Raw genomic sequence first — 7,799 nt, 5'->3', positions numbered from 1 at the left:
AAATGATATGGACGGACGGACCAAAATCAAAGGTATTTTATTGGGAACTAACAAATATGTCTGTGTGTTGCAACGGGAGAAAGAAAATATCAAATGTTCATGGAAAGCGACGATAGAATGTTACATATCTATTTATGTTTTATCCTTTTCATAAAATTCAAATTTTATAATTTAATTTAGTGATAACCATGCCATCAGTGGTATTAGGTAGTTAATATTTTCGATAATGATTCAACACGGGCGTCTGTTCGTGACTCTCATCCGGACACGGCTCCGTAGGAGCAGGCCCTATCTCTCTCCAAAACAAAAAAAAAAACAAATCGTCACTCCCTCGTATGCTTATTCGCCCAGCGCCCGAAGGAGCGTGGCCGCTCATCCGTCCGGCCCCTCCCTCCCATCGCCGACCGCGCCGCACGCCCTCACTCCCTACGCCGCTCACTTGCGTCCTAGTCACCTGCGCCGCTCGCTCCCTTGTCGCCCACCATCGTTGGGCGCGCCACTGACCCCGCCATGGCCGTTGGGGCGCACGTGCCGTGGTGCCTCAGGTCTTCCCCGGCCAAACCAAGAGCACCCACAAGCATGTCCGATTCTGGTGGTGCTCGTGCCGTCGCTCGCCGCAGGATCCCACCCCAACAACCGAAATCGACTGGCCCGGCCTTCCCCTTCCTTATGTTGTAAATGTATGTTTCAAGTGTTTCAGATATTTCAGAGGTATGTTGCAGTTGTTACATACGGATGTTGTAAAAGTAGATCAGGATGTTGCAAATGTATGTTCCAAGTGTTTCAGATATTTCAGAGGTATGTTGCAGTTGTTACATATGGATGTTGCAAAAGTAGATCAGGATATTGCACATGTTGCATATTTTTGCAAGTGTTTTGAGTGGTATGTTGCAAGCGTTTTGAATAAATGTTTCATCTGTTTCAGATGTATGCTGTAGCAAGTGTTTTATCTGGATGTTGCATATGTTTCACACACATGTTGCAAGTGTTTTATCTGGATGTTGCATATGTTTCACACATATGTTGCAACAGTATGTTTCAAATGTTTCATCTGTGCCCGATGTATGTTGCATCCAAGAGTTCCATATTGCAAGTGTTTTAGGGGGCACAGTGATTGATGGACACACGGCCTAGGCGCCGAGGATGGTGACGCGGTAGAGCAGGGTACCGGCGGACAAGGGCGCAACAAGCTGGGGCCGGCTCCCTGGTCCCGCCCATGCAGAGAGGAGGAGGGGGTCGGGGGAAGGAGCGGGGTGCAGCGGGGGGCGGGGGGGCGGGTGGGCGAGCCACGTGGCCGTCCATCCGGACGCTGAGGAGCGGCGGGCGCAGTGTTGAGGGCGGGGTGCACGTGCGAGTCAAAGCGAGGCGGACGGAGGCAGGCTGCACGGGCATCCATCGCGCGTGTCCATCAGGATATCCGGGCGTTAGCCATGCCCTAATATTTTTTGAACTAAATTAGCTATATTGCAATAATATGTAGCTTGGAGATATATTTATTTAATAATAAAAATAGAAATCAGGCGAATCTTATCTTACTCTAATCTTACCTCTTACTAGTATTGTGCCCGTGCTAACGCTACGGTGACATTTTAGTGATGCACATTAAAACAACCAAATGACGATATTTCTTTCCATAGTTACCACAATACAGGAGATAATACCATTATAACCAGTAGTAGTGCCCTCATCCATATGAATGATGACAGACTTCTCATTGGCACGTATCGTGTGTTTAAAACCATTCTCTATTGAAATCATTTGATGAACTATATATGATGAATATGAATGATGGTATAATGTTCCAGCTCCTCTGCTGTCCCTGCCGTTTTCTTCCCTGCCTCCCCCATTTGCCTCCAATTCCTGAGACGCCAGCGAAACGAGCTCCTCCGTCTCCGTCGATCTGCCGGCGGTGGGCAATGAGCTCCTCCATCTCTGTCGATCTGCCAGCGGCGGGCAGTTGATCCGGTGGTAGCTCCTCCTCCATATCTATCCGAGCTCCGCCCAGCTTCAACAGTGCACATGACACCTTTCTTTCTTCTATAGATGGATACTCAATAAACTAAACCTGAAAGAATGAACACCATACCAACAGTGCTTCCACGTAGTTCCATTCCCCAAACAATAGTCCCTGCATATAAATCTGCAAATGTTCAATAATCATATAACTGAACATCCCCGCAAATGTTTAGTAAGATTCAGGTGAATTTTCCAATTCTATGTTTCTTCTACGAGAAAGGGTAAGCTAAAATATACCAAATTGAATTGTTACCCTAAAAGTATTTAGAGCCACCAGCTAAGAATTTTTTTTCCAAAATCATTGAAAAGAACATTGTCCAATTAATAGATAAGAGGAAATTACAATGGCTCAAAATAAGCTTATTACCAAATAAATGTTTGCTCCTTCTAGGGAAAAAGCCAACTGTGTCCTTGCTTTCCTAGATCAACTGCAAAAATAAAAACACATACACACATGATTTAGACTAACTGTTATACTCCCTGAACAGACCACTGCAAATACAGTGTCTATCAGCGGCAAATTTGTTCACATCCCACAGAACATGATAATGACAGGTACTGTTTGTTCCCGGCAAAAGACTCTGAATCATGAATCAGAAAATTCTATCATATAGTGTATTAAACAAAAATAGATGGAATTCAGCAATTAGGTAGGGACAACCGTTAAAAACCCCATTAACTTTGCCACCTGCAGTGCTCAAACATTCCAGATAAATGCTCACCTTTGTTCTTCAGGTACTCAACCAACCAAGGCTGATAAATGAACACCTTAATTTCTCGGCATGCACTCTCCTGGATGTTCTTGCCTCCCTAGCCAGAACCTTCTAATTCATCGCCTGATCATAGTTCGGTGTGGCGTAACATAGTATTTATACTTATACTGCCCCGCCTAGCCCAATGTCTAAGAACATAAGTAAAACATATGCAAATTAGGTCACTGCCAAGTCATCCAGAAAAGCCAAAAGGGTTACATCATGATCACCTTTACACGATTACAAATTCAAGCAAAGGTATACATTCCTACACACATTCCTACAAAGCGACTGCGACCATAGATCGGGAGTGGATTAGCCCAGGACGCACAGATCATGACCGGGAAGGGCCCCGGAGACGCGCTAGGGTTGAGGGGAACGAGATCGGGGGGTCGGTATCGGGACTACTCACCATGGGTCCTGCGGCCGGCCATCGCCGACAGCTCCCCGGGGCACCGCTTGCCCTTCTCGAGGCAGTCGAAAGTCGTCGTCATCCATGCACCACGGAAGATGCATAGCCGTCATTGCTGCTGCAGGGTAGATCGGATCAGGATATACCCATGTGAAAAGTCCTAATGGCTAGAGGGGATGAATAGCCTAATAAAAAATTCTACAACAACACTTAACAAACCGATTAGACAATTATGAGGCGAAGCGAGTATTACGCTAGACTACTAAAAATGCAAGCCACCTACCACAATTCTAGTTTATATAGTTTCTATACATATAATAGCTATGTCACTACACTAAGTTAGTGTGCTCTCAAAAGCTAACTAAAGAGTCACACTAACCAAACTACAAGCTCTCACAACTAGCTACACTAAAGAGCTTGACAACTAGTTTGCGGTAATGTAAAGAGAGTGAGCAAGAAGGTTTATACCGCCGTGTCGATAAAGGAGCCAATCAATCACAAGAATGAATAACAATGAAGACCAATCACCTCAGAATCAAATGATGAACACAATAATTTTTACCGAGGTTCACTTGCTTGCAAGGCAAACTACTCCTCGTTGTGGCGATTCACTCACTTGGAGGTTCACGCGCTAATTGGCATCACATGCCAAACCCTCAATAAGGTGCCACACACAACCAACACAAGATGAGGATCACACAAGCCACGAGCAATCCACTAGAGTACTTTCTTGGCTCTCCTCCGGGGAAAGGTCAAGAACCCCTCACAATCACCACGATCGGAGCCGGAGACAATCACCACCCTCTGCTCGACGATCCTCGCTGCTCCAAGCCATCTAGGTGGCGGCAACCACCAAGAGTAACAAGCGAATCCCGTAGCGAAACACGAACACCAAGTGCCTCTAGATGCAAACACTCAAGCAATGCACTTGGATTCTCTCCTAATCTCACAAAGATGATGAATCAATGATGGAGATGAGTGGGAGGGCTTTGGCTAAGCTCATAAGGTTGCTATGTCAATGCAAATGGCCAAGAGAGTGAGCTTGAGCCGGCCACGGGGCTTAAATAGAAGCCCCCATGAAATAGAGCTGTTGTACCCCTTCACTGGGCACAACGCGGGGTGACCAGACGCTCCGGTCATATTGACCGGACGCTGGACCTCAGCAGTCCGATCACGCGATGCGTGCCACATGTCTCCTCTCTTCAAATACTGAGCGCTCGATCTCAACGGTCAAGTGATGACCAGGACGCAGCAGCTCAAAGTGACCGGACGCTGAACCCCAGCGTCCGGTCGTTTCCAGTAAGCGTCTAGAGACGATTTTTTACGACCAGACGCGTCCGGTCATGCTCGACCGGACATACCCAGCGTTCGGTCACTCGGTGACTCCTCTGTGCGCTGCCACGTCAGCAGGACCGGACACAGTCCTTCATTGTTCGGTCAGAGACCGACGCCAGCGTCTTTGCAGCTTCTACTGAGCCGGAACGCGCCGGTCCAACCGAGGCCAGCGTCCGGTCACTTACAGTGACCCTCCGTCTTTTCTGTCTAGGGTGCGGGTGGCACCGTCGGACTGTCCGCACTCACTTCCGTCGATGGAGTTTCTTACCCTTGCTCCCAAACTTCACCACCCTTTATCAAATGTGTCAACCACCAAGTGTATCACCTTGTGCACATGTGTAGCATTGTTTGTGATGAAAGCCCTTCTAAACACTTTTGCTGATTCTACTGGTCTAAAGGTGAACTTCTCCAAGTCAATGTTAGTTCCAATTAATCTCTCGGAGAAAGGCTTCAACATCTTGCTTGCCACCTTTGGCTGCTCCATGGTAGTCTGCCTTTCACCTACTTGGGGCTCCCATTGGGTACCTTCCAAACCAAGGGTGAGGACTTCTTGCCTTTGGTGACTAGATGTGAAAGGAGTCTGGTCAACACCTCACTTTTTCTTTCCCAAGCTGGGAAGCTTCAGATGACCAACTCTGTCTTCAACATCCCTTCCCATGTTTTTCATGAGCACTTTCCATCTTTATTCCACTGTCAGGGAGCAAATTGACAAATACAGAAAGCACTGTCTTGTGGAGAGAGCCTGAGAAAACAACAGAATCAATGCTAAGGCTGCTTGACCCATGGTGACCAAGTCAAAAGAAGAAGGTGGACTTGGGGGTGCTGGACCTCAAAACCCAAAATGAGGCTCTACTCCTAAAAAACTTTCACAAGTTTTACAACAGAGCTGACATCCCCTGGGTGCATATTTATCTAGGAGAAATATTATAGTAATGGTAGACTCCCTAATCATGTCACGAAAGGATCATTCTTGTGGAAAGATTTCTTAAAATTGTTGGATAAGTTCAAAGCATGGCCTCAGTTTTAGTGACAGATGGTGCTTCTTGCCTTCTCTGAAATGATTGCTGGATGGGTCAACCACTAAGATTAACCTTTGCTGAATTGCTCTCTTTTGCCAAGAAGCCTCTCCTTTCACTCCAATGTGCAGCCTCAGTACTAGCACCTCCAGTCTGTTCAGCCTTCCTCTTTCAACAGAAGCCTTTGCACAATTTCAACGTTCGAAACTCATCCTACAAACCTTCAGCTGTCTGATGGTGTTGACACTGGATGTATATTTGGGGCAGCTTCATTTTCACCTCCAAGAAGGCTTACTGTCAGCTGCGTGGAAGAAGTTGGTCACACCCAATATATAAATGGATTTGAAAATCCTCTTGCCAGCATAAGCACAAGGTCTTCTTCTGGTTTGCTCACTAATGACAGGCTAGAGCACCCGTAACATTTTGAGGAGGAAGCACATGCACCTTCCTTCTTACAATTGTGTGCTTTGTTCTTCGAATTCTGAGGAAACTATTCAACATCTTTTTGGGAATGTGAAATGGCTCAAGCCTGCTGGAATCTTGTTGGCCCATCACAGTTCATTTAGCTCTAGACCCTTTACAGATCTTTGAGAGCTTCAAAATGTAGCTAAATGTCAGTTTTTATATGGAAGTTATCATCATTATGAGTATGGAGTATCTAGAATATTAGGAATGATGCCATTTTAGAGGACTCCCTGTACCATTCAAAGGGCTTCAGCTGTTTTTAAGAGGACTTTTGCCTTGTCCTGTGGAGGGCTAAAAAGAATACTTTCCTTCAATTGAATTATGGCTAGAGCACTCTCTGTAATGTCTTAATCTCTTTGTTTCTTTTTTCCTGAATTTCTTTTTGCCACCTGTCTTCCATGTAAACTCTTGTAAAACTTTTGTTTTTTTGTTTGTAACCTTCTGGTACTTAATAAATTTTCCAGTAGGGGCTTCCCATAGTCCCTCCTGTTCCCTAAAAAAAATCAATGCAGGCTAGCTAGGATACATATGGTCTATGTATACCTGCAGGGCTGGCGGCGGCCGGCGGCGGTGCGGCGAAGGTAGTGAGCTCTTGCCGCAGCCCATCGGCGCCCCTCGGCGTGGTTGACGTTGGATCCCACTCGGCAGAGGAATGAAGAGAAGCAATAAATAAAGTGCAGGCGGAAGGAACTTGAAGCGGTGGGCTTCCTCGATGGCCTCCGCCCTCCATGTTCATTGGTCTCCACGGCGGCCGATCTCGAGGGATCTGCGGTGGGCAGGGGCACCTGAGGCAGCGGCGGGGCAGGATCTATCTGTGCGCCGGCTCTCCTCCCCGCCACCCGCAATCTCCTTCGCGCCTCGGCCGGCAGCGGCCCCGCTCGGCCATGCGGCCTCGCCTAGCGGCAGCGGTGTGGAGCGTTGCCCTCCTATCGTAGATCGAGTGTGGCAGAGCGGGCGAGGGAGGGGTTGGCGGTGAGGAGCGTTGCCGTCGGGAGGAGGCGACCGCCGCTCTCATCCTGTTCCGGGAGGAGACGGCCGGCGATGGCGTGGAGAAGGCGATAGGCCACGGAGGAGACGGCTGGCGGCGGGGATAGTTGTTCGCGTCCTCCCTAGTGTTGATCTTTTTTTTATTCTGTTATCGAAGTATTCGAAACCTGACCGGCGATGTTGCGAGGGCGGAAGCGCGCGGGGTGAGGAGGGCGCGGGGTTGTGGGGGTGAGAAGGCGGGGTGAGAATCCTGACATCCCACGTCCAATCGTGGCCATCGGATTTGGGTTAGGTGTTTTATTAGTCCTTGATTTTAATGGAGACGAATTCTTGTGTGTAATTTTATAGGTGCACAATGGTTGTAGGCTCTCAGCGGAGGTTATTTTTTAGGGGACCTAATATAATTTTGATTGGTCCATTATAGTAGAGATCTATGCTACCTATACTTAATCAAGAAGATCCCTCCGATCCTTCTAATCAAAGAGAAAAGAATAAAAGCAGGTTGGAAAAAAACATTTTTCTTTTTAATAGATAATATATAAATAATAGATAGATACATATACAGACACAGACATATATATATATAATATATATATATATATATATATATATATATATATATATATATATATATATATATATATATATATATAAATATTAGATATAGATATAGAAATAGAAAAGGTTGCAAAACAAGATTATTTTTTCGTACTGTTATGGTAGAGCATGCAAGCGCCAAACGGCACAGGCGTCGGGCGTGCGTGCATATATGTCTCTCTCTCTCACACACGTAGACACTAGTGAGTCCTCAGCGGA

General features: G+C 46.6%; 1 long non-coding RNA gene across 1 annotated transcript; it reads right to left on the bottom strand.

Moving 5' to 3' along the window:
* Positions 1–1,602: 1,602 nt before the first annotated feature.
* LOC136540663 (uncharacterized) lies at positions 1,603–3,239 on the bottom strand. Its single transcript, XR_010780010.1, has 3 exons — positions 2,739–3,239; positions 2,384–2,444; positions 1,603–2,128 (listed from the first exon to the last, which is right to left on the bottom strand). It is a non-coding gene; the product is annotated as an uncharacterized lncRNA (long non-coding RNA).
* Between the last annotated feature and the right edge of the window lie 4,560 nt (positions 3,240–7,799).

Source organism: Miscanthus floridulus, chromosome 2 (assembly GCF_019320115.1).
Source record: "Miscanthus floridulus cultivar M001 chromosome 2, ASM1932011v1, whole genome shotgun sequence".
Taxonomy (NCBI): Eukaryota; Viridiplantae; Streptophyta; class Magnoliopsida; order Poales; family Poaceae; genus Miscanthus; species Miscanthus floridulus.
The sequence above is the reverse complement of the archived record's forward strand: the minus strand, read 5'-3'. Positions and strand labels throughout refer to the sequence as shown.